Below are 27,687 nucleotides of genomic sequence, written 5' to 3'. Positions count from 1 at the left end.
GTAGGCATCGTAAATATATAAATACTATTTTAAGTTACTTTTTTATTAATTTCATACTTACAGCCCCAACCATATTAATACTGTCATTGATTTTTTTTCTTACTTCTCTCATTATTTCCCAGGTAGCCTGACCACCCAGGCTATTTAAAATGGCCCATAAATAACAAAAGGAAGCAAACCTAAGTGGAGAAATGTGCAAAGAATATGAGCAGGCAATTCACAGAAATAACACAGATGACCCACCTACTTCTCAAAAGAACCTCAATCTAGTAATGGTTAGGGAAATGCAAATTAAAATTATGAGATAATTTCCTCCCACCAGGTTGGTTAATAAATAAAGAAGAAGAATAATTAGTTTTGACCAGGAGTTGGGAATAGAGTAGGAAGGCAAACAATACTTAAAATGTGTATACCTTTTTGACTCAAAAATTCTGCTAGGTGGCTAACCGTAAGAAATTCTTGCACACTCACACAGACAGGCATTCATAAAGAGGTTTCACTGAAATGCTTGCTGTGGTAACAAAAAAGGGGGCGGGATAACCTAAAGGTACATCTGTTAGAAATAATTAAGCCAATTATAGCACTTCTATCCTAGATTATTAAAGGACAGAGGGAAAGAATGCAATGTGTTTATAAGTTCTAACTTGTAAAATCTCTACACCTTGAGAAAAGGTTATTGTTTCAAGTGAAAAAAAGTAAAACTTAATTGTATCATACTTACAGAAATTGTACAGAGACACATCTGAAAGGGTATGCACCCAACAATTAGGAATGTAGAATTGGGGGGGCGGGCAATAGAGGGAAACATGGCACTTTTTACTCTAAGTTCCCTGTGTGAAGTTGTGTAACAAAGATCAGTGGCCATATTAATTAGTTAACTTAAAACTATAATTTTAATTATTAAAAAAACATGGCTGAAACATTACCTCATGCTTGGACCATAAAACTTGATTTTATACAGGTTTGCATAATCAAAGTGGCGTTTATAAACTACCTCTATCAGAGCCTTCTGAGGTGCCTCGGGTGGGGGGAGCCAAAGAGAACCTCCAGGCCCCACACCCAGTGGATTTCATTCTGTATCTATGGGATGGTCCCAGGAATTTGCACTTTAGCAAATGCATAATCAGAGCTGAAGAACTACTAGAGCCAGGAATTAATCTTATTTGGGTTTCTTTGCCTTTTGACTGGTTTTAAATTCCCAGTTCTTTATAAGGAGCATAGAAAATAAAACAGATTAACATAGGGTAGGAACAGGAGACTGTAATTTAGTAGCTAAATTTTCAAAAATGCTGCCCAACCACCTGTGTTTGTGGATGCAGGTGCTGACCTGTGTCTACCTGAAGTGGTTACTTGTATGCAAATTCACACCTGCCAGATCCTCAGCAACTCAGAGGAGGCTAAAGAATGTGTATTCTCTTCTGCTTCCTATTTCTGGGGTTTGGGCTTCTACTCCTAACAATGGTTGTACTTTTTCTTGGTATTCTCCAAGTAGATTTCTCTCTGCTAGCCAATACAGATTCAAGAAAAAGAAATAATAATAATAATAATAATAATAATAATAACCCCAGCCACCTGTGCTTCAGGTAGTATAACATTTAAACAACATTATAGTTTGTTATTGCCTGTGTCTTTCAAGACTGAGCCACTCAAGGACCAAGCTTATTAGCTCCGTATCTCCAGCATCATTCCTGCTGATCCATGTTAAGTACTATACTGTTCATATTTCTTTCTACCATGAGGTATTTTCTTTTTCATAATCCAATCTAGAAATTACAGTCTGTGAAATGAAGATTTTGCCTCCATTTTTATTCTGCTTTTCACTACTGAAAGCTTTTATTTGGTCTTCTTGACTTGGATAAATGCAATGAAGGTGATTTACTAACATCATTCTTTATAAATGTGGCCACCAAATCTTTCAAATTATATTGATTTTTTTGTTTTTAGGGCCGCACCCGTGGCCGATGGAAGTTCCCAAGCTAGGGGTCCAAACTGGAGCTGCAGTTGCCGGCCTACACCACAGCCACAGCAACACTAGATCCAAGCCACATCTTTGACTTACATCACAGCTCATGGCAACATTGGATCCTTGACCCACTCACTGAGCAAGGTCAGGGATTGAACCTGCATCCTCATGGATACTAGTCGGGTTTGTTACCCCTCCCTAAGCCACAGCGGGAACTCCCAGATCATATTGATTTCTATTCTTTCAAGATGTTTCACTTCTAATTCATTTCACATCATTTATGTACCTATATCATAACACCACATTTTATTAAAACTATTTGTTAAATACTTGTTCAGGTATTTGTTTTCCCTCACTGAGCTCTCAGTTCCTTTAGGCCCAGGCATGGACCCAGGGTCTGGTACATTGCAAGTGTTCATTAGAATTTCACAGGGTTCATGTTTCAAATAATTTTAATTTCTACACTTGTTTCTGATAGGGCAACACCTTTTCATTAAAAAAAAAAAAAAAAAAAAGACAAGACCATAATTTAAAGTAAGAGATGGTTTTTGGGAAAAAACTCAGTTGAATTTTTATGTAAAGATAAGATCTCAAAGAGACCCTGAAAGTCAGTGGAAGAGCTCCAGCAGAACCCATATTTGAGAAATAAATTCAAGTAACAACATTTTCACTCCAGATGATCATGTGTTCCTGTATTTATAAGACAAATAAGTTGCACTAAATAAATTTTAGTTTGCCTCACAAGCCTGAAATTTTTATTTTAATAACTAAAATTTGGGTTCTTTGTAATAACTTAAAAGTAACTCGTGCTCTCCTTCTTTTCTGTTGTTCTTAACTTTCAAAAGTCTTCTGCCCTTTTCTCTGGCCCTTTAACATTTGAAGACTGAGGGAAGAGAGAGAAAATCAATTGTCCAAATATTGACCCACTTCACAAGGTTGGTGCCACCTGACTTTTCAGCTGCCTGAAAGCTGATAATCCACCTTTCCCCGCCGGCGATTACCGCATTGTCCCGAGCTGAAGGCTAGTGATTACGTCTGATGCAACGCTTGATTTCATGAAAAAATTAGTTCAGAGTCACCTTTTAAGGTGACTTTTCCAGCTAGGATTGCTGACTCAAATTTCAGGTTTTCTTTCTCCGTTTTGTGGTACCAAGCGTGCCAAGCATAATACAACATATTGCTATCTTTATGTATTAGTCTCTAAGAGAATCAATTATCATTAGCTACTACCAAGCTCTTGATAGTTTATGCGCCCTCTCAAGCTTTTGCTCTCATTTGCCATCCAGGATGTCACCTGCTTTTCATGCCAGGCAATAATCATTTGTTTGAAATTCTACTTTTAATGCTGTAAAGAGGACAGCTTCTCTTTCTGAAATGCCATTAGGACCTTAGCATATCAGAAAAACCATATTTCAGTACTTTATTAGTTGTAACTTCACTTCTGCTTTCACTTAAGAAAAGGGATGTGTGTCTATATACATAAATATAAATATATAATTTTTGGTTGCATGAAGATAAGATTTAATTTGCAATCTTCAAAGATATTAAAATACAATTCAGGTTATCTTTAAAAAAAGAGAAACCCCACTAGGGTCATGGCAAACTCTAGTTGCTAGAACTTATTCTAGCTTCTCTATTGCTCCCTTCGATGTATATCACATACATTGAGACGTTCTGCTGAAATTCAGGCAGATTTCTTTTTGGATTCACAACAAACCTCCCCACATTGTGAATTTCAGAGGGTAAGACACATCTAGGCTCACCCAACCATGTTCCAGAGAGAAGAGGGACTCTGTGCAAAGTGCTGTCATTTCTTTGAGAGCACTTGCATGTGGGCCATCACGTGTACAAAGTGAAGCCACCCATCCTGCTGGATGTACCTGGGACTTAAAAGACTGAGCCCAGCCCAGTCAGACACAAGAGTCAGACACAATCAGACTCTGGGAGTTATCCATGGCTATATGTCCAATGAACCTCCTAGGTGATTCCAACCCAACTGAAATAGGGGCGCACTAACTCAGGAAGGAGTCCCCCGACATCACTGTGCTTAAAGGTCACAGACAGAGCTCATTAAAATGCGGATCCTGGGAATTCTCATTGTGGCTCAGGGGTTAGCGAACCCGACTGGTATCCATGAGGATGCATGTTCGATCCTTGGCCTTGATCAGTGGGTTAAGGATCTGGCGTTTCTGTGAGCTGTGGTGTAGGCCGGAGGCTACAGCTCTGTCTCGACCCCTAGTCTGGGAACAGCCATATGCCACGAGTGTAGCCCTTAAAAAAAAAAAAAAAAAAAAATGCAGACCCTGGAGCTCCAACCCCACAGATTCAGATTCAGTAGGGCTGGCTTGGGTCCCAGGAATTTGCATTTTCAACGAGCATGTCAGGTGAAAATGCTGCTGGTGGACCAAGGAAACATGCTTTGAGATACACTGGTGAAGCAGGTAACTGAAATCTCACACCAATAGTGAATTACTAAGTGGCCATCTGATGAATGCCAGTTATTAGAAGAGATTATTTCAGTAACCAAGTGCAATATTCAAAATTACTGGGAGAATCATGCAGAAAGGTAACTTTCTGATAGTAGAATATTAATTTTAACTTTTATTACTGAGGATAGAGCAAAAAGGATCAAGAAGTATAAAAAAGGTGCAAATAGCTATCTAACAATTGTTACCTCTGTGTATACAAAATCCAAGGAAAACGTGAGAAGTTTTTTAAATTTTTATCCCTCCTTTTCCACCCCAATCAATGCATGATTGCTGTTTCACTAGAGAAGTCACATAAGCAAAGATAAAACAATTTATCATCTTCCCAATAGTTCTTCTATTTCTCGTTCCATGTAACTACCGTTAAGGTTATCTGGCCCAGACCTTCTAAAATGTAATAAGACCAAGTCAATTTCCTTCAAGGATACATAGATGCTCTCAGGATTGAGTCTAGACTCCTAAGTACAACTGGGAAAGGGTGCAGAGCCTGGTGCCTTGACATCGCTCTACCTCCCATCTCTTGGTCCTTATTTAGTTCTAAGTCAGGTTGCCAAAAACTGATTCACTGGAAACACACTGAATCAGGAAACCAATTATCCCAAAGATACACATTTGGGGGGAATTTTAGTATATATTTTTTTTAACCATAAAGTTTGTGGCGGTTTATATTAGGTGAGATTTTTAAACAGCTTCTGATGATTTCTGCCACATTTTAGTTGACTGGTTTTCATTTCATTGTTTTCATTGACTTCCGTTTCTTAGAATGCTTCTATTTAACATTTATGATCAATCAATCCATATATTGTGTGGACAGAAGCAACTTTTTATTGGGGGTGGTGAGGGGGGTTTGGGAAGGTAGCCATGAAAAGATCTAGTGAAAGAGCATTCCAAACTCTTTGCCAACAGTATTTAATTTTTTTTAAAGTAATGCTTATACCATTTTATAAGTTTTACAGCAAATCATGTAGCTGCCAGAGCAGCCAAGGAATTGAGTAGCTGGTATTTTTAGCATTCCAGCCTCATTAGGGAACTTCCCCACTGAAGGGGGATTCAGATGTGGGTTGACAAAAAAGAATAATAAATGTCATTGGTAGTACATGAGAGGATATTGGGGAAAAACAGTTACAACAATTTAAAACTACATACAAACACAGCTTTCCATTAGTTTCCAGTTAGTTTAAATTCACCAAAGTTATTTAACTTCATTTCCAAGAATCGGCCAAAGATTCTCTACTTAGGATCTATGGGTTTATAATTTGGGGACTGAGCATTTCTTGCGAATTTCAAACTGCCTCAACTCAAACTAAATGGTGAGAAACATCTTTAAAAGCTGTTGCAACCATTTACGGAAATGGTTTGCTATAATATTTTTAAGTTTTTGATGAACTAAACAACTGGTGAATTGGTTATTCTGGAAATTGGTGATACTGAGAAGTGAGGATTTATTGTTAAATTCTACAAATTCTTCTTCTTCTCTGTGCTACAGTCACACTGATCTTTTTTGGTAAAACACCATCTCTGGCCTCCTTCCTGACCTCCGCACATGAATTTCTCTTCACTGATGCCTGCTGACCAGGAGCCACATCCACCAACCCCCACCCAGTCGTCAGGGCTCCAGCAACGCCTCACAACCCCCCTCCTCCAGGCCAAGTGTGTTCTCTTTTCCTCCTTATGGAGTTGCTAAGGGCAAACACAGAAATCCCAAACGTCTGAACTTAAACAAACAAACAAACAAACAAACCCTATTTCATTTAACTAAAAAGGCATCCGGTAAATAGGAATAGCATACATGTCCAGCAGCAGAGGATCCCAGATTCTGGTGGTCTCAAACAGGCGATCCAAGTCTCCCAGAACCCTTGTCTGCCGGGACTGCAGTCTGCGGTGGGCAGCCTGCCTCCCCGCGCTGGGCCAAAAAGGCCTGCAGAGGCTGGGGCTCTGAAGCCGCAGCTGCCACACCTGAAGCTTTGTTCTCTATCCCCGCAGAGCTTCCTGCGTGTTTCATTGGCAGATTGTCTTAGTTTCCACCCACGTGATACAAATCTTCCTCCAATGGTCAGCCAGCAAGCAGCTGGTAGGGAAGTCAGCCGCTGGCTAGGACACAGGCTGCTGATTGGCTGGGATTTGCTGTTGCCGGTGGTACCCTAGCGATCCCCATAGGCCTAGCATTGCGATCAGAGCATTAAGGCTCAGGTAATAGGTACTCATCACCCCAAGATCTGGTCACTGTCTTTATATATTATTTGTGATGCTAGGATCACAAATTATTAGGATTTTATTTTTTAATCAAATTAATCCAAACTATTGCAGAGGCCATAGGGTTTGTTCTTAAGGAGGAAAAGATTCACTTAATGAAGGAAATTAGTCATACACATACATGTATACATATGAATATATGCATGTATATATGTATAATCATAATGAGTGTATATTTATTGTATTTTGGCCTCTCAATAGACTGTGAGCTTCTTAAGTAACATCTATACTTAGGGCCTAATAAAATAGGTGATACTTAGTGGATGCTCAATAAATATTAGGTGAGTGAACTAACGCATTCGCCCCACACAGCCTCAGAATTCATTATAAAATTTAATGTGTGCTCACCTGATGTCAGAGAGCCACTTTAAAAATCATAATGATTTTTTTATTAGATGCTATATGTTATGTATGAAAGTTACCAAATGTAACACACTGCTAATTATAAAAATTTCTATAAAATTATATATATTAAAATGTAAGCAGATATACATGATGATAACATTATGTGTTAAACCAAGTCACTTGAAATGCTTAACTTTTACTTCTCTAAAGGTCTAGACTGGTTTAAAATATTAAAAATAAAATCTTAATAATTTCACTCATATCTCTATATGTAGATCCTAAAATATCACCTGAAGCTCAATATTTGTTGAAAGCATAACATAGTTTTATTTGACTCTGAGGCAAATCCAGCACAGCCTGAGGGTGTAGGAATTCATCTCTTTAAGAGGTAGAAGAAATAATGTTTTCTTCCATGTACTTGGCTGTTAAGAATCAAGATACAGACATCTTGTTGGCAGAATTCAGTTTTTTGCTGTTGTAGCACTCAGGTCCCCATAATTTTGGTTAGAGTCAGCTGGGGAGCTGCTCTCAGCGACTTGAGGCCGCCCACATTCCCTGCCACATGGACCTCTCCATCTTCAATGGCATGTTGAATATTTCCGGCTCATCTTCAAATTTCTGGCTTCTTCTCTCTTTGATCTATGATGTAGAAAGTTTATGTGATAAGGTCAGGTCCACCTTCATAATCTGCTCTCATAAGGTCAACCAATTTGGGAACTTAATTACTCCTGCATAATCCCTTACTTTATATGGCCATGTTAATGTAATATAATCATGGGGATGATATTTTATATGTTCAGATTCTACTCACACTTGAGAGTTGGAAAGTATCCAGGGGCAAAAGTCACTGGGGATCATCTTAGAATGTTGTCTATACCATTTTCTTTTTTTTTTTCTTTTTTTTTTTTTTGTCTTTTTTTTTGTCTTTTGTTGTTGTTGTTGTTGCTATTTCTTTGGGCCGCTCCCGCGGCATATGGAGGTTCCCAGGCTAGGGGTCGAATCGGAGCTGTAGCCACCGGCCTACGCCAGAGCCACAGCAACGCGGGATCCAAGCCGCGTCTGCAACCTACACCACAGCTCACGGCAACGCCGGATCATTAACCCACTGAGCAAGGGCAGGGACCGAACCCGCAACCTCATGGTTCCTAGTCGGATTCGTTAACCACTGCGCCACGAGGGGAACTCCTATACCATTTTCTTATTCCAGGGCTTTAGTTTGAATTCAAGTACTGTCAATTGTGTGTGTGTGTATGTGTATGAGTGGTGAGAGAGCATGTGCTATGTGTGAGAAGCTGGATTATTCTGACCTCTGAGTCAGCTGGACTGGTCCATGCAGCAGGTATCATCTGGGATAGCATCCTTTTAAAATATGAATTATGAATAAACTTTGTTGTCTGCTCTCTTGGACAGTTTCTTTTCTTCTTTACCCATTACCCTATCTTTTCTATGTTAAGATACTCAATGGTCAGCAAGGCTTTCACTTTTTTCTTGGATGCTGCCTTCTTATAAGAAGTCATGTTACATGCTTCTCCTGATGGAAATATCTGGGTCTCATGATTGGAGGTCCAAAAACATGAGCAGCTATGGTACCTAGGGGAGATTTTTTAGTTTCTATGGGATTGAAGGATTACTCAAGATCTTCACAAGGGTTGTTTTGTTTGTTTGTTTGTTTGTTTGTTTTTGCTTTTTAGGGCCATGCCTGTGGATATGTAAGTTCCAAGGCTAGGGGTCTAGTTGGAACTGCAGCTGCTAGCCTACACCACAGCCACAGCAACACAGGATCTGAGTCTTGTCTGCAACCTTCACCACAGCTCACAGCAATGCCAGATCTTAACCCACCAAATGAAGTCAGGGATTGAACCCTCATCTTCATGGATTCTAGTTGGGCTTGTAACCTGCTGAGCCACAATGGGAACTGCCAAGATCTTCACGAGGGTTTTGATTGCAGATGTTTTCCCTGATAAGTGGTATTCATACCAGCATGGGGGCAGTAACTCCCAATAGAGAAAGTGGTGGAAGAGGAGTTACCTGGAGGTGTGGAATGACATTTTATCTATGAAGAGACTTTAATACTGCTATTTTTGTGTGGCAGACTATGTGTTGGTGATGTGGTTTAGAATTTCAAAATAGTGAAACAGAGAGCCTTATTCTAGCCCAGGGATTCTTTACCTGTGGTTCAAGGACCTTATAATCCACAATTTACAGATGGGCTTTGAGGAAGGGCAGGAAATTTTGAAATTGAGTGCTAATTATAGTTGGAGTGTTCATGCTTGTGATGAGGAACTAATGATATCCTTAGATCAACTTGTGAGTACAGTTCACCAAAATGATTGAAAACTTCTAGGCTATTTGAAGACCATCTTCTTATGATGAAGGAAATTGATGCTCATGAGGATGAAATGACTCTCCTGGAATCACAGAGCTGATTTTGTGTGTGTGTGCAACAGAGGTAAGATTTCTAGGCTCCTGGTGCCCATTCTAAACCACCAGCACTGTTAGTTACTGCATTTTATCCTGAAAAACATGTGTGACAGTCATACAGTAACTAAACCAATATTACACCATCCCTTTGGAAGAGTTTCTTTAGATATGTGCTATCCTTAAAAAAAAATTGAGCTAAAGTTGGGGAAAAGATATACTGGTTTTGGATCATATTGCCTTGTATGTATTAAAAATTCAAAAAACGGCTGTTGAATAAATGAGTGATATGGAATGTTCTATCTATGAAATAAAAGTATAGGGGGAGCCTGCTCTTTGACTACTACTCTGTTATTTACTGCTGGAGTTTCTATAAAAATTACTCTTGGGGGAGTTAAAAATCCAACTGCCACAGCTCAGGTCTCTGTGGAGGTGTGGGTTTGATCCACAGACTGGCACAGTGGGTTAAAGGATCTGCCACTGCTGCAGCTGTGGTGTAGGTCACAGCCATGGCTTGGATTCAATCTCTGGCCCCAGAACTTCCATATGCCACAGGTGTGACCATAAAGTTAAAATAAAATAAATAAAAATTATTTGGGGAGAAAATCCAACTTTTTAGATAAGTTAAAGCAGGAGAAGAAACTCATGGAATAATAATAAAAATTTGTTAATGATAATAATAAGAGTATGAGAGTGATTATGATCTACCAGGTATGACTGTGCTAAATAATTTACCTAAATTTTCTCATTTAATTTAATTCTTGCCAACATTCTATGATTTAGGTATCATCATCATACCTACAGATGAGGGAACTGAGGCTCAGAAAAGTAAGTTAACTTGCTGAAGATCAAAGTAAAGTTAGAACAGCAGGATTTCAAACCCAGACAATCTGAAAAACTCTTTTGCTCTAACCTCTAAGCACAAGGTCTATTCCCAATAAATTGGAATGAAAAGTGGAAATAAGCAAGTTTTAAAGAACTGAATAATAAAAACAATATTATTTTCAAATTAGCCTTATTGATACCCATTCCCCCAAAATACACAAATTTATCTTTAGTAATTACTTCAACATTTTTCTTTTGTTGATAGTTTTCCATTGAGTCCAGAACCAACTGAAATAATAGGAAAGAAAATCTGTTACTAAAGCCAGTTATGTAAAAAATAACCGCATAGATAAAACCCTTGCAAACATGAGGGACTTGAGGTCAAAGGCAGTGGAGGTGGGGCTTCTTAAAGCTGAGCTAAATGTCTGCTCTTACTCTGGTGCCATAAATCTAGGTTCTCCCCTAGAACATCATGTGGATTTCCATTTGTTCTTAGTGCTTGCACATGACTCAAGCAGTTAATCCATAGATTAAAAAAAAAAAAAACACACTTTTTATTGATAAATAACATATGTGCCATAAAGAGCCACAACCCATGAGGTTTTTAGAAGTTTAATCAGACAACTTTCAGGGAGACTGAATTTGGGTCCTGGAAGAGGTGTTTGACATGCTGATGAAGAGGGATCCCAACATGACTTAATTGTTTGGTGTGGTTTGACATCTGCGTCCCAGGAATAGGATCCCACAGTGGGGCCAGTCTGCTCCAGCCAGTTCATATTCAACAGCATCATGAAGAAAGGTTGGGTGAGCCACCTGTTCCAGTGAATTTGTACAACACTATGGGGAGACACCATGTCCTGAAACACCAAGGACAGCTGCCTGAGCGTTCCTCAAATGTTGTGAATATAGCTATGGAAAATGGCCAGGCTTTCCTGGGGTGACTGCCATGCCAAATCAAGCCTGCCTACTGCCTAGGAGAGGGAAGGTCACTGCCTGGGAGGTGACTGGCCGTGGTTCTTTGCGGTCCTCTGCTTTAACAAAATAGGTTCCAGGGCAAATACTCTGTTTCCATTCCCTCACTCTTAAAATGAGGGTTTGAGCAGAATCAGTGATTTCAAAGAGGAGTAGGAGGGAATGAAGAGTTTTCTTTCTATGTCACTCTGCCCCAAGTTATCAGAACCTCTGAAAGAAGCAAGATTAGTTTTTAATTTTTTTATAGCTGCACCTGCAGTATATGAAAATTCCTAGGCCAGGGGTTGAACAGAATTGCAGCTGGGGCCTATGCCACAGCACAACAATACCATCTGAGCTACATTTGCAACCTTTGCTGCAGCTTGTGGCAACACCTGATCAGTAACCCACTGAGCAAGGCCAGGGATCGAACCTGTATTCTCACAGAGACTATGTAGGGCCCTTAACCTTATGAACCACAATGGGAAAAAGAGTAATTTAACTAAAGCATAGTAAATAGTTAAATAAGCTTTGGGGCCTAATAGCTTGTTTGTGTATTCATTTTCCTTTAGAAGACTCCTGTGTGCATGTAAAAGCATCAAATAAAACCTGCATGATTTTCTTCTGTTACCCAGTCTTATGCCAGTTTAACTCTTCGGCTCAAATCTAAGAAGGCAGGAAGTTGCTTGCATATTCTAGAAATTAAGCCCTTGTCAGTTGCATCATTTGAAACTATTTAACGGATGCAAACTATTGCTTTTGGAATGGACTAACAATGAGATCCTGCTGTGTAGCACTGAGAACTATGTCTAGATACTTACAATGCAACATGACAATGGGAGAAAAAATTATGTATACGTGTATGTGTAACTGGGTCCTCACGCTATACAGTGGGGAAAAAAAAAAAGAAAATGTAATAAAACTGAGTGAAAAATAAGAAAAAGAAAAAATAGTTCTTAAGTTATAGAAAAAAAACCCAGTAACATTTTGTTGTATAATGCTTATTCAGAAGTTATAGATATTAATTCTGAGTTTGAAACATAAAAGTAACAATATACATTGACATACATGTTGATATACTTTGTTAACTGGTATAAATTCTGTTTCTGGTATAAAGCATTCTAAATCTGATTTCCAAGGGGGAGGGGGAGGGGGAGGGAGTGGGATGGATTGGGTGCTTGGGGTTAATGGATGAAAACTATTGCCTTTAGAGTAGATTAGAAATGAGATCCTGCTGTGTAGCACTGGGAACCATGTCTGGTTATGATGGAGCATGATAATGTGAGAAAAAAGAAAATAGACATGTATGTGTAACTGGGTCAACTTGCTGTACAGCAAAAAATTGACAGAATGCTGTAAACCAGCTATAATGAAAAAAAATAAAAATCATTATATAAAAAAATCTGCTTTACAATGACCAAAAAAAAAAAGGCAGGAAGATGTTTTCTTCCCTTACAATTTCCTCTCCTTAAAATCCTGTAAGACTAACCCCTCCATGTGCTTTCTGGATTTTATCCTGTGTGCTGGGATGAAGAGTGTTCCCCCCAAATTCATGTCCACCTAGAACCCCAGAATGGGACATTATTTGTAAATAAGGTCTTTGCAGATAGGATTATTTAAGATGAGATCATACTAGATTAGGGTGAGCCCTAAATCCAATGACTCTTGTCAAGAAGAGAAGAGGATGTGGAGAGATACAGGCAACAGGGAAGAAGCTCCTGTGAAGATGGAGGCAGAGATGGAGTCAGCAGCTGCAAAACAAGGAACACCAAGTATTGCTGGCAACCACCTGAAGCCAGAAGAGGTGAGGAAGGATTCTTCCATGAAGCCCTCAAGGGAGTATAGCCCTGCCAACACCTGAATTTGGGACTTCTAGCCTTCAGACTGATGACAAAATAAACTTCTGTTATTTTGTGGTGCTCTGCTATGACAGCCCTAGGAAACAGATTTTGGTACCAAGAATAAATCCTTTAGAACTTCACACCCATTATTTACCATTCCTCCCTTCTTCCATTTCTCCTTCTTGAGCTCTTTCCCTTCTTTTTCACTCATGCTTACTCTATTCTGATCTAAACAGAATTTAACATACTCAATTTTGGCTTGCCTCACTGGCCCTTCAGTAAATCATCTCTCTTTCCCATCTATCAACAACTCGTTTTCTTTGAAACATTCGATTTTAAAGATAGTCCTTCATAACTATCACCTCTATTATCAGGTTCCAACTCTTGAGACTGGTTGTTCCAGGCCTTTCTTCATTTTGTTTCTTGCAACCTGTCAGACTCCTTCATGTGTTTCCTCCACCCCAACAAGATGATTCTACTGCTAGTCTTTGCTCACACTATTTCCCTATCTTTTATTTCTCTGATATCTGAAAACCCCTGGCATCCCTTTTCTTCCCTTCTTCCTGTCTCTATCAATCCCACTCAGCTTTTTTTTTTTTTTTTTTTTTGTCTTTTTGCCATTTCTAGGGCCGCTCCCGCAGCATATGGAGGTTCCCAGGCTAGGGGTTGAATCGGAGTTGTAGCCACCGGCCTACACCAGAGCCACAGCAATGCAGGATCTAAGCCGCATCCACAGTTCATGGCAACGCCAGATCCTTAACCCACTGAGCGAGGCCAGGGATCGAATCCACAACCTCATGGTTCCTAGTCGGATTCGCTAACCACTGAGCAATGATGGGAACTCCCCACTCAGCTTTTAAGACCCAACTCAAGGGCTTTCTTCTCTATGAAGCTTTTCCATCTTCTTCTGAATGCACTTGATTTTCCCAACTCCTTTTATAATTTTAGTCACCACCACACTCATGTATGTTATTGTTCACTCATGATTTTGTGACTTTTTTTTAGCCTCTCTGTCTTGATTTCGAGCAGTTTAATACCAAAGACTATGTCTGTATATCTTTATGCCTTTATATCCCCTGACAGGGGGTAGAAGGATGAGCACATGTTAAGATTTAGATAAATTCACATCTAGGAGTTACAGGGCAGTTATAGGATCTTCAGCAAACCAGTGATTTCTCTGAGCAGAGAATGTGCTTCATTTACTTAAATTCTCTGAGGAGGTCAAAAGCATGCGGACATAATTTCTTTAACCTTTCAAAAAGCCTTGACAAAGTTCCACAGCAGAGGTTATTTAAAAATAAAAATGAGTCATGATGAGATTGTGGGGAATGTTTTGTCATGGTTAGGGAACTGGCTTGGGGATCGGAAACAGCCCGAACCAACTCTTCTGGTAACGAATTCCATATGCTTACAACCTTCCACCCAAAGAAAATAGGCCCTTCTCTGAATGGGGGGTGGGGGTGGCATGGGGGGACCTCCGAAATGGTGCCCAGCTAGTTTTATTCAGCATATTCTGGAATAAAGAGTTGACACTGAAATTTTTCTCAGAAGTAGAATGCCAAGTCAAAAGAGGGAAAATTCTAGAAGACCTTGGGAGGATACATGTCATCAAAGTAGTGGCTGATGAGTCTGAACACTGGCAACGATATAAGGGAATGAGTTAGACGAAAAGCAACACAAGCTAGGCGGTGAGGAGTTCTGAGCTATCTGCTACCACCAAGCAAGGAGAAAAAGACACTGGATTCTCTGGACAGGCTGGTGATTTGTCTCCTCTTTCAAGAGTGCTGTTAAAATATTTAATCGATGTTTACTTAGAAGGAAGGCCAAAGGATGAGCCTGCAGGAAGAGCTGAGAAGGTGGCAGCTCTCAACCATGTTTCTGTGGTCCTGAAAAATTAGGTTTCACCCCAAAGTTGCATGTCCACATCAGCAAAACCAAACAAGAACCCTGCAGTTGACCAAACCCAATGTCCCTATGATTGTCTACTACTCACTACTCTGACATGAGACTTGAACTCTTGTCTCATCTGTTCAAGAAATATTGGTCTTCCAAATGTGCTCCTATTTGATAAAGAGGGAACCCTAATGTACAAACAGTTGCCCTGTTGCTGAAAATGAATCTTAGGAGGAAAGGAGATTGTATGTGTAATCTGAAAGACTTGGATGTCAGAAAGAGAGAATTGCAGGAATATTCCATATTCCATATTACAGGACTATGACTCCCACCTTAAGAAAAAATTGGTGTCTTGAACCATCATGGGCCAGTGCACTAAGACAGGTACTGAGTGCCTGGGTCCGCTAGACCCTATGCAAACAGTGTCAAGGCCTGGCGAGACATGGATAAGCAGGCTTTGTTGTATATTTTACAGCTGCATCTTTCAAGTCTGGAAACTTCTGCAATAAGTAATCACAGCAAATGTGAACATTTTAACCTGCAGCCTTTCATCATCCTATAAAAAAGAATTTAAACAGAAAACAAGTAGGCGTGAAGCTAGTCTTATTTTAGGTGTAAGACCATCTGCTGCTGAAGCCAAGATTAGAACAGTTCACAGGAAAATCATGATTTTTGAATTAAACAGATAACAGTGACTCTCCTATTTAGCAACTCCAGTACCTAAAACAGAAGTCACACTAGATTGAAAGCCAAAAGGCAGGACTTTTCCCTTCCCTCCCTTCCTGCTTCTTCTTTCCTTCCTTCCTTCTTTCCTTTCCTTTCTCTTCCTTCCTTCTTTCCTTTCCTTTCCTTTCCCTCTCTCCCTCACTCTCTTCCTTCCTTCCTCTCTTCTTTCCTTTCTTCCTGCCCATTCTATTGAAAGAAGTCCTACACAATAATCGTGGACTTTTTCAGGCAACTTAACAACAACAACAAATATTACTATGGAAAAAGGAAGTGAAGAAAAGTAGAAGCCAAATCTTTGGTGGTGAGCACAGGAGAGGAATTTGACCCTGGCTGGGTCCTTGTGAAGAGGGAAATGGCAGACAGAGCAAGAAATGGATGATGTGGGGAGGGTAGTAAGGATGGCATCAGAGAGGACATTTTTTTGTCAAGGACCATGAGCAGATATTTTAGAAAGGGACAAAACCTTAAAAGGAATAATCTTTCTAGTTAAAATGGATTACATTAGGAGCCCAGACATTCCTGAAAGAGCTGTACAGTGACTTCTTCAAGACAAGGCCAGTTTACATTTACAGAGCCACCCCAAGGTGATGGTCCATGTGGCACACACACTACTGGACAAGGCTATGCCTTGGCCTTCAGGGAACTTGCCATGGGGCTCTTTGTAGGAGGGGAAGACACAGGCACAGGTATGCTTGAAGCCTCTGATGGCCTCAGGTACCCTCCTCATCCTTGGTCAGTGTTCAGTTACAGCTCAAGTCACACTGCATTATGGCTGCCTGGTGCCCTGGGGGCTTCTTGAAATTATGGATTGGATATTGCTTAATACATATTCATGTGCTAGTTAATTAAATAATTGAAAGTACACATCCTGAGGGGATTTAAAATACCATACAGACATAGAGTGATGATGGGAAACTAAGTAGATGCAGAAACAATGAAGGTGTGAAAGTGAGGTAACAGGAAAACAGGTTAGTAAAAGTGAGGACGATCCAGGAACAATGAGAAACTCTTAAACTGAATTTTGAAAAGTGGATGGAGGTTTTCCAGGCAGAGAAGTGAGGGTGAGGGAATTCTAGGCCGAGGGTTCTTGCATGTGGCATGTTTGGAGAATGGTGATGTTAGGACCTGGAACGGGGGTGGGGGGTGGGGGGTGATGGGGTTGATGGTTTGTAGGTGTGGTGGACACTCCACCGTGGAACTTGCTGTGGGGAGGCATTTTATCCTGTGGGAAACTGGGAGCCCAAAAGTATTATGACTGGATCTGTGTTTTAGAATAGTGTACACATTATGAGCCTGGTCAGGTCCTTTTAAAAATCACAACTCTCCTCAAAACTCTCACCACCTTCCTTATGAACTGCAGATGACCTTGCCTCTTATTTTCATATTTCAAAGAGAAAAACAAGAACTGTATCACAATTACTCACCTCTGTTACAACAAATCAATGGAACAGGTGGTTCTTTTCCTCCTTAAGGCTCAATAGCCCGAAAATTGGTCAGGTACGTGGCTTCCTCTCTTTTGTATCTTTTCCCCTTCTCTGTCCTGGCTCCTTCTCTTTGGCTAAAAAAAATGCGTCCTTCCTCTGACCCTAGATTCCTCTCTAGTCATTTCTCTATCTCCCCTTTCTTCCACTGTTAAGTGGCTGTCATTCTCCATAGTCATAGTCTGTATTTCTTCTCTTCTAATTCACTTGTCAACTCCTTTCAATCTACATTTGATCCCAAATTGCTCTTGCCAAGGTTCCAGTGACCTTCCACTAGCTCAGTCAAAAAAAGTACTTCGATTCCCATCTTATTGGACATTACCATGGTATTTCAACCAGCTGACTACTCCCTTCTTGAAACTCTTCATTTTCTCTTTCCTCCCACCCAGAAATTATTATTATTATCTCTGGCTTTTTGCAGGCATGGAATCTTATGCTTCTCTCTCAAAGTTTTCATTTCCCAGAAATACTTTTCTGGGGAAAGAGAAAAGAGATAGGTTACAGGGATGCATCTGGGCATCATTAGTGTATGGGATCCACATGAATTTACCACAGAGATTATGCATCCTAAGGCAAGAACAAGAACAATGACAAATCCTAAGGAATATCAATATTGATGAAATTGGGGAGATAAACCAGGGAAGATGAAAAATTGCCATCAGGAGAGCACATAGAGAAACCCTGGAAAAACCAGGGAAGAAGTTTGAGGGACAAGGCCTATGTTCTAAAGGAAGGTAAATAGAATAATGCAGGGAGTCTACTAGATATAGCAAGAGTCCAGTGTGGCCTCTGAACGGACAATTTCAATAGAGTAATGAAAACAGAATCTCACATATGTGGGTTACTGAAAAAAATGGAGACATGAAATTTATACTCCACTTACAAGAAACTTGGACTTGAGAGAAGAGAATCATTTGAGGAGAAATATGGAGGAGCTTTAGAATGGTAGAGAGATGAGCACACTTAAAAAATTAAAAGCTCTAGGCAATCTTTGAAACTGGTGAGAAGTAACCTTATGACAAATGCAGTGAAGTGTTAGTTTATACAGAGGTTATTAATAATTATAGTCTTCAGAAATAGATATTCATTAAAGAATCACTTAAGGTGAAATGCTAGAATTTTATAAGATTTGTTGTCAAGAATATAATACTTTGGCTTATAAGAATATGTTATGAGAGTCAGGAGACTTTGAGTGTGTGAATTATGTGTGGTAAATTACATATGCGGGGTGGCATCCTAAATGTCAAACTCCTTGGTAAATGTTGATATAGTAGAAAGGGGTGGGACTTTGGAATCTGGAGACCAGGATCTCTTGCTAAACAACAATCTAACTTCCTTAGTTCTCTATCCCCTCATTTCAAGTGAAGGGGATGAACTATGATGACCTAATCTCCATAGGCATTTTCAAAGGCCCCTTTCTACTCTAAAAGTCTTCGCTATTCTTGAAAGTGAATTTCTTTGTACCCAAAGTTGATGGACATATTCTCCAGAGTCTGTGAGGTCCCAATAAAAAAACTCTAAATTTTATATTTTTGTTTAGATGACAAAAAAAGAAGCAAATTTTTCATTATTTGGATGATGGACCCTTGTCGGCAGATTTGGGCATCTGCGTTTATCTTTATATCTACAAATGTACCTATAGGTTGGTTTTTCAATCCTTAAAGGAATTTCAAGTAATTTTTAAAATGTTGGGAAACTTCTCAAGCTACCTATGATCTATAACCAATGTCCTACATCTACTGCTACATTTATATTATTTCATCTGAACGGCAAAATATTTTAAACTGAAAATCTTTTTTATAAAGTAATAATTTTGTAAATGATTTAATGCACTGATAATATGATGGGACACTATGGAAATGAAAACTGCAGCAGAGTAACCTAGAGGTCTAATAGAGAGGAAGAGAGAGAAATTTAACCCCTAAATAATGTGTTCCAGTCAAATGAAGTTCCAAAGACATGACAAGGTCAAAGGCTTTACAGAAATTTTGATGGGAAAATATGCTACTAAAATGGAATCATCACATCACAAACAACACTATAGATATGAAAAACTCAAAAGAATCTTTGCCATTGCAGATAGTGCTCTTTTCACATTGAGTGAGAGGATTTCATTCCAACACAACTTCATTGTCTGCATTCAATGACTTTATTTGAATTTTGCACATTTTTGGTTTATATACAATTTTTAATTTTATTTTGGCTGGATACTGGTATAACAGCTATAGATATAAGGAGTTTGTGCCTGTATTAATGCTTATAGATATTTAAGTAACATTTAAATTATTTTTTTTTAATTTTTAAAAAATTTTTTGGTCACCCCACAGCATATGGAATTTCCAGGCCAGGGATCAGATTTGAGCCACAATTGCAAACTGTGCTGCAGCTTTGGCAATGCCAAATCCTTAACCTTCTGTGCCAGATGGGGGATTGAATCCGCATCCTGGTGCTGCAGACAGAGCCAATCCCCTTTTACCACAGTGGGAACTCTTCGATTAAATAAGTGACATTCACATGTTCACCGTATTAATTTTTTTTACCTTAAATAAATGTCTATACCTAAGATTTGAGAACCTGATCTTGATTATATAGCTCTATATATTTCTCTAAATTCCCCTGAGCAGTGTGGGAAAGCAGGCAGTATTGGTGGTTAAGGATGCTGAAGACACAGAGAAAAGCTAGATAATTATGGGGACTTCCTGGGTAGAGTTTCTCCATAGCCAGAGTTATATCCTCAAACTAGGGATGAGCCACAGGGAAAAGTGGCATCAGAGCTCAAAACCTGTTTGCCAAACTGTTTGGAGGAAGCCAAATGAATGCTGGCATCTGAGAGTGGCTGCAGAGCAAGAAGAAAAAGTGACTGCACAAAGGCAGTATTGGTTTTACATATGTTTAAGGAATTGGGTATCAAAATATGAGTCAGAAAACCAAAACTGGTTTTCAAAAGGTCAGTTCAGGGCTGGAGCATAAACCAATGAAGCAGCCAGAAGGACATCTCCCAACAAACTAGTAATGGTTAGACCCTACAGAGAGGACTATGTTAGGTTAGCAACTCCCCAGTGGAGGCAGGAAAGCAAAGACTGATGAAGATGGTAGAAAATGAAAAAAAGATGGTAGAAAAAGCAAATGAAAAGAGATTAAAGAAACCCACATTCTTTTGCTTGGCGAGATAAAATAAAAACATAAACCAATTTCTATTGGCTAGTTTATACAAGGGGATCATAGGAAGTGGGGGACCAGCCATTCTTCATCTCATGAAATGGAAAATATAAAAGTAGGACACAAGGCCAACTCTAGGGATTTAGATTGGTAAGTTAGGAGAAATAACCTTGAATGGAGCTTATGGGGACTCCTCTCTGAAGGGGTTGAATCCAGTCTCTAGGAGCACTTGTAAAACAGCTGACTGAAGCCTGTTCTGCCAGAATGAACTCAGGACCTGTTGGCCATTTCTGTGCACTGCTGAGAGGAAAAAGGAGAAGTCAGAAATGAATCTCAACAAGAGTGGAAACAGAGAAGGACTGTGTTTAGGGATGTGGAGGAGGGAGCCCCCTGAATGTGAGTTGGCGAGAACTTCTGCCCATAGGAAAGGGATGAGTCAGTGACCCCAAGGCTGCTGGATGAACCAGGGAGCTCATGTTTGGAGATCTCTGTGTGGAAGAAGCTGTCTAAATATTAGGCTATTTTTTTTAATTAAGGTTCACATACAGCAAATTACTTTCAGTATTTGCTAAAATCTTCTACTCTGTGTAAACTTCTCCAGCAGCTTCTTTAGGCTCTTCTCAGCAAAAAGTTGGAAGAATTTTTTTTTCTCCAGAGTTTTCAATTCTTTTTATTCATTCATCTCTCTTTTTCTTTTTGTATTTTTAGGGGCCACACCCACAGCATATGGAGGTTCCTAGGCTAGGGGTCAAATCAGAGCTGTGGCTGCTGGCCTACACAACAGCCACAGCAAAGCCGGATCCTCAACCCACTGAGCGAGGCCAGGGATCGAACCTGCATCCTCATGGATGCTAGTCAGATTTGTTTCTGCTGAGCCTTTATGGTAACTTCCCCATTTTTAATTCTATTTGAAGGTCAAAATGCTCTGCTTCACTAGAGAGCTCCCCCATTAAAAAGCCCTTAAAAACAAACAAAAAAGGATGGGACATATATCCTGAAAATTTGGCCTTTTGTAAGCGAGGATGAGAATGCCTGTGGATCTCTATAGTTTCAGCTAATGAGGAACGAGTTCATAGCTAGACCTTGAAAACACAGACTGGAACGAGTTCACAGCTAGACCTTGAAAACACAGACTGGAAAAGAAAATCACTCTCATGGTGCTTTTTGTTCTTAGGTGACTGCTCAGAAGTTCATACACTGGGCACAACGCTCTGAGGAGCTGAGAGAGAAATTCATTTTATGAGGATGGTTACTGTGTGAGGCATACCAAGAAAACACTGGAAAATGTGACTTTCTTATGACATTTGCTGCCCTTGCCTTTACCATGAGGAAAATCTGAGGATCAATGAATTCAATAAATAGAAACCCACACCACCCCAAATGTCAACTTTCTTGAGATAGGAGTAGGCGAGGTCCTCTCTCTGGGAGTAGGTTTCCACCTGCATGCGTTTTACACTCGGGATTGAACCAGAGATGGAGAAAGTGGGGGATATTCAGGAAGAGCTATAATAACATTTTTTTTATGATCACATCTTCTTGAACTTGGCATTTTGAGTCACACTGAGGATATTTTCAATAAACTCAGATGGTGAGAAATTAGAAACAGTTTTTGAGTAGATCAAGTCTGCATGCTTGGAATTAAACATGGAACAAATCTGTCTATCAAATTATTGAATGACACCCTTAATCCATTAAACATTAGTTTAAGTGCCCACATCTAAAATGATTTTGGACTTTCTGATGAGGTTCCTGGAGACTTATTTTCCCAAAAAGTTTAGTGTGCAACCACAGAAACGAATGTGTGATTTGCTGGTGGGTGACTGGAGAGACCTGATCTTGCATTGTTGCTACAAACTATGAAGGAGGAGGGTGTATTGGAAAGAGCTCAGGGCTAGGAATGAGCACACCCAGGCTCTGACTCCTCCTTGACTGATTCATGTAACCCCCCCTGTGCATTTTCCCCCATATTAAAAAAATGTGCCTCTAAGAATCTACATTGCATCACTGCCTAGCTACCATGCATTTAGCTAAGTCCCAGCGGACCCATTATTGACCTTATCATTCTGCTTCTGCAACTCACCCTTCTTCCTGTGTCCTTGGCCACTGTGAAAAAGCCATGGTCCACCTGGCCATCCAAGAATAAAGCCTTGGTAATTAACCTTCCCTCCTCCCTCCCTCCCTTTCTTCCTTCCATAACCTGTCTCCTTCTCTCATTGAGGTTGTCACTAAATCTGGCCCCCTTTTCCTTCTGAATATTGCTTGCCTCTTTCCCCTCCTCTGTAGCTCCCTCCCCAGAGATCCTGCCCCAGGTCAGGCCTGCATCTTCCCTGAGCTGCATCCTTCCCTCTGGACCATCTCCTCACCTCTCATCGATTGGTCTTCTCCTGCCATCAGAGAGATGCTTCTAAGGCAGAAGTCTGCTTGCACTTTTGGGTTACACTCCAAAATTCTTAGCATAACATCGCCTTCACAATCTAGTTCCTGACCAACCCCTTTTCTCAAGGTCAGCTTTTGTTCTGCAGAGAAGGGAAAGAAGACCCCCTCCCACGAGCTATGCTCTCTCCTGTCTCCATACCTGGGCACACACGTCTCTCCCCAGTAATTTCCATCCCATCTTTCTGTGCCCAAACAACCCCATTCTATCTCTAAGATTCAGGGCTTATCATCTCTTCTGAATCCACTTGTCTCCTCATCCATCATGTCTCCTTCTGAGTAGGGTCCCCTCTTCTGAGCTACTAAGCCACCTTGACTTTCATTGCACTTTGCAGTTTTCTGTTTACCAGTCTGTTCCTGTCTTCCTTCTCCAGTAGACTTTGAGGGCAGTGCACTGTGTATCTCCTGTACCTGACCTGCTCCTTGACAAACAGTAGGTGTTCAAGTGTTAGTTCAATGCAGGCAAGTTAAAGACAATGAGGGAAAGGGGAAGAGGGGAAAGAAAGGGAAGGAGGGAGAGAAACTAGAAAGGAAAGGAAGGAAGGAGGGGAGGAAAGAAAAAAAATGACTGATGAGCAGTTTGGTGAAATTGAGTAATGAGATTTAAGATTGACGAGGTAAGAAAGGACTACCTTGTATGTCATAATGAGGAATTTGGATTTAATCCTCTCAGCAATTGGGGACTGCTGAAGTTTTTTTTTTTTCTTTTTACAGCTGCACCTGTGGCATATGGAAGTTCCCAGGCGAGGGGTTGAATCTGAGCTGCAGCTGCTGGCCTTTGCCACAGGCATAGCAATGCGGGATCTGAGCTGCACCTATAACTTATGCAGCAGCTTGTGGCAATGCTGGATTCTTAATCCACTGAGTGAGAACAGGGATCGAACCCACATCCTCACAGAGGCAACATTGGGTCCTTAACCTGTTGAGCCAAAATGGGAACTCCAGATTTTTTAAATAAAGAGCTGTAACTCTGCTATTATTTAGAAAATTCTCTGAGTGCCCTGGTAGACTAGTAGTTAAGGATTCAGTGTTGTCATTGCTGTGGCTTGGGTTCAGTCCCTGGCCTGGGAATTTCTACATGCTGCAGGTATGGCCAAAAAAAATTCTTTTATTTATTTATTCATTTGTCTTTATGCCTTTTCTTGAGCCGCTCCCGCGGCATATGGAGATTCCCAGGCTAGGGGTTGAATTGGAGCTGTAGCTGCCGGCCTATGCCAGAGCCACAGCAACTTGAGATCTGAGCCATGTCTGCGACCTACACCACAGCTCACGGCAATGCCAGATCCTTAAGCCCCTGAGCAAGGCCAGAGACCAAACCTACAACCTCATGGTTCCTAGTCGGATTCGTTAACCACTGAGCCACGACGGGAACTCCCAAAAAATTCTTTAAATTGATTTATTTACTTATTTTAAAATAAGTGAATAATTACTGTGCCCTAGACTCTGGGCTGGGAAACTGAGGCCCAGAGAGATAAGATGACTTAGCCATATGTCTCATGCATGGATTCCCAGAGCTCTAGGCCCACAACAAGTTTGTCTTATCAGAAGAATTATTGGCTTTCTTCTAAGACTCGGGTAGTCAGAAGTTAATGATCAATTGCCGTGATTAATTAACTACAAGTGCCTTGAACAAGTCTTACCTTATAGTTGGCTTAATATCTTACTTCAAACTGTTTCCTTCTCTTTCTCTTCATTCTCCTCCTCTCCCACTTCCCTCTCCCCTCCCCCTCCTTCTTGCCCAGTCCTATTTCCTCATATTTTCATATAGTCAACCACATGGCAAGAGGGTAAATGTTAAGTCCTAATGGCATATATATTAAAAAACCTTCCTTGACACCAGCCGAGATCAGCATCACTGCAAGCACCATGGGTTTTGCTGTGGCCCCTTTGGAGGCTGAGCACACTACCTAGAAACAGGCTTCAAGCCCTCTTTGCTAACGGAAAGCACTCTGCCTACAGGGGACAGAGAAGGGAGCCTTGGCTTTTTCTGGGTTCCCAGGTGTCTGCCCCTGCTCTGGGTTCCAAGGCAGCCAGAGTTTCTGACATATGTGCTTCTAGGTAGCCTCCAAGCTGGCTTTAGCTGAGTTTTCCTCTGTCTCTCATTTAGATAGGTTTGAAACCCATGTGTTCTACTTCTTCCAGCCCTGGGAGGTCCTGGTTGCATGATTCATGGCCCAGCTCTGAAACTTGGAGTCTCTGGCTAAAAGATTTTGCTTTCCCATGTCCTGATTCAGGAGCACTGCCTGTCAAAATGGCCCTGACCTTGGTATAACTTGGATGACCTGAGAAAGTGCTACAATCAAGCCTCTGACTCCTAACAATAATTTGAAAAAAATTTGGGAAGAGTAACTTTAAATATCCAAAACTACATGAAGTCATCCTTCGGAAACAGGAAACATTTTCCCCTTGTTTTCATCACAATATTTGTAGACACACGTTGGAGTTTTCTTTGTAATATGGATGCATCAGTGATCTCAATCCAGTTCAAAAACTATGATGAGGGGTAAGATGAGGATGGAAGGCAGATGGGGCCAGAAATAGGAGCACAGCGGGGTTTTATTGGGGGGTGGACAGTATGTCTATGAAAGATAAAAAGACAGTAAACAGTTGGGCAGGGGAAACCTTCAGATAGAGATTCAGACCTGGCATCTTGAAAAGGAGAGGGAAGAGAAAGGAAAGTTGGGCAGGGAGATTGCAGGCTGCAACTCAGACCTGATAAAACTCTCTCAACCCAATGGGAGTTTCTAGAGCCAAGGTGGCCCATGAGAGGAGTCCTCCACTTGGAGGAAATGGCCAGGTCTTACTCCCCCCATGCTCAGTTACTGGATTAGAGCTGCCCAGGAAGGCCATGATCTCAGAATAAGGCTGGCAGATCCCAAAGGCACTGGTCCTTGAGGCTGTCAGCTAGCAGAGCTCCTTGAAGCTTGGTGGTGAGTCTCTTCCTAAAGGGAGGTCTGAATGGTGTACCTCCATGCTGTCTTGGGGACACAAAAAGAGAAGGAAGAACAATTTATTTATTTACTGTCTCAAAAAATGGGGTTCATCCTTCTTTTTCTTTTATTAAAAAATAGCAAGTAGGGGACAATGTTCTAGAAACATAAAGCCCAACAAAACTGAATCAAGAAGAAATAGATAATTTGAACAGAGTGATCACTAGAAATTAAATTGAGTATGTAACTAAAAAACTCCCTACATACAAAAGTCCAGGACTAGATACTTTCACAGGTGAATTCTTTCAAGTATAAAAAGAACTTATACCTGTCTTTCTTAAACTCTTCCAAAAGACTGAAGAAGAAGGAATACTCTCAAAGACATTCTATTAAGGCACCATCACACTAATACCAAAATGAGAAAAAGATACTACTAAAAAAGAAAATTAAAGGCCAGTATCTTTGATGGATATAGATGCAAAAATTCTCAACAAAATTTTAGCCAACCAACTCCAACAACACATAAAAAAGATCATACACTATGGCCAAGTGGGATTCATCTCAAATTTATAAGGCTGGTTCAACATGTGGAAATTAATTAATGTAATCACTACATTAATTAACAAAAGAAAAGTGAAAAACCACTTGGTCATCTCAACAGATGCAGGAAAAGTATTTGACAAAATTCAACACCCATTCATGATAACAAAAAAAAAAACCTGTTACCAAAGTGGGTATAAAGGGAGTATAGCTCAGCATAATAAGAGCCATTTGTAAAATATAAATACCATAGCCAATATAATACTCAATGGAGAAAAGCTGAAATCCTTTCCACCAAAATCTGAAACAAGACAAGGATACTCTCACCACTTCTATTCAACGTAGTATTGGAAATCCTAGCCACAGCAATCAGACGAAAAAAAAAAAAAAAAAAAAAAAAAGAAAAGAAATAAAAAGTATCCAAATTGGAAAAGAAGAGGTGAAATTTTCATTATATGCAGATGACATGATATTTTATATAGAAAACCCTAAGAACTCCACACAAAAACTACTCAAACTGATCAATGAATTCAGCAAAGTAGAAGGAGACATGATGAACGTTCAGAAATTGGTTGTATTTCTGTATACTAACAATGAAATATTAGAAAAGGAAAATAAATATACAATACCTTTTTAAAATCACACACACACACACACACATGCACACACACAAATACCTAGGAATAAACCTGATCAAGGAGGTGAAAGACTTATACACTGAGAACGATAAAACATTAATCAAGGAAATTAAAGAGGATTCAAAGAAATGGAAATATATTCCACGCTCCTCGATTGGAAGAATTAATATTGTTAAAATGTCCATACCACCCAAAGCAATCTACAGATTTAATACAATCCCTATCAAATTACCTATGAAATTTTTCACAGAACTAGAACAAACAATTCAAAAATTTATATGGAAACATAAAAGACCCAGAATTGCCAATGCAATATTAAGGGGGGGGTGGAAACTAGCAGGAGGTATAACTCTCCCAGACTTCAGACAATATTGCAAAGCTACAGTAATCAAGATAGTGTGGTACTGGTACAAAAACAAACATACAGACCAATGGAACAATATAGAGAGACCAGAGATAACCCAGACACCTATGGTCAGTTAATCTTCCACAAAGGAGGCAAGAATATAAAATGGGAAGAAGAGAGTCTCTTCAGCAAATGGTGCTGGGAAAACTGGACAGCTGTATGTAAATCAGTGAAACTAGAAGACAACTCACACCATGCACAAAAAATAAACTTGCAATGGCTTAAAGGCTTAAACATAAGACAAGACACCATCAAACTCCTAAAAGAGAACATAGGCAAAACATTCTCTGATATAAACTGTACAAATGTTTTCTTAGGTCAGTCTCCCAAGACAATAGAAATAAAAAGAAAAATCAACAAATGGGACCTAATCAAACTTACAAGGTTTTTAAACAGCAA

The 27,687-nt window shown here is 40.0% G+C and overlaps 1 protein-coding gene across 1 annotated transcript in view; it reads right to left on the bottom strand.

The window, feature by feature from the left end:
• LOC146395592 (uncharacterized) overlaps window positions 1-27,687 on the bottom strand; it is a 795,612-nt gene that overhangs the window by 10,742 nt on the left and 757,183 nt on the right. The window contains exon 1 of the transcript XR_014831458.1: window positions 6,239-6,436. The gene's annotated coding sequence lies outside the window, so the exon portion shown is untranslated. Of the gene's footprint in view, window positions 1-6,238 lie in introns of the transcript that reaches the window.

Source organism: Sus scrofa, chromosome 16, assembly GCF_054392235.1.
Source record: "Sus scrofa isolate SSC_HxYL_T2T_F1_AM1 chromosome 16, Sscrofa_HxYL_maternal_Yorkshire_Landrace_v2.0, whole genome shotgun sequence".
Taxonomy (NCBI): Eukaryota; Metazoa; Chordata; class Mammalia; order Artiodactyla; family Suidae; genus Sus; species Sus scrofa.
This window is presented reverse-complemented; position numbering and strand designations above follow the sequence as displayed.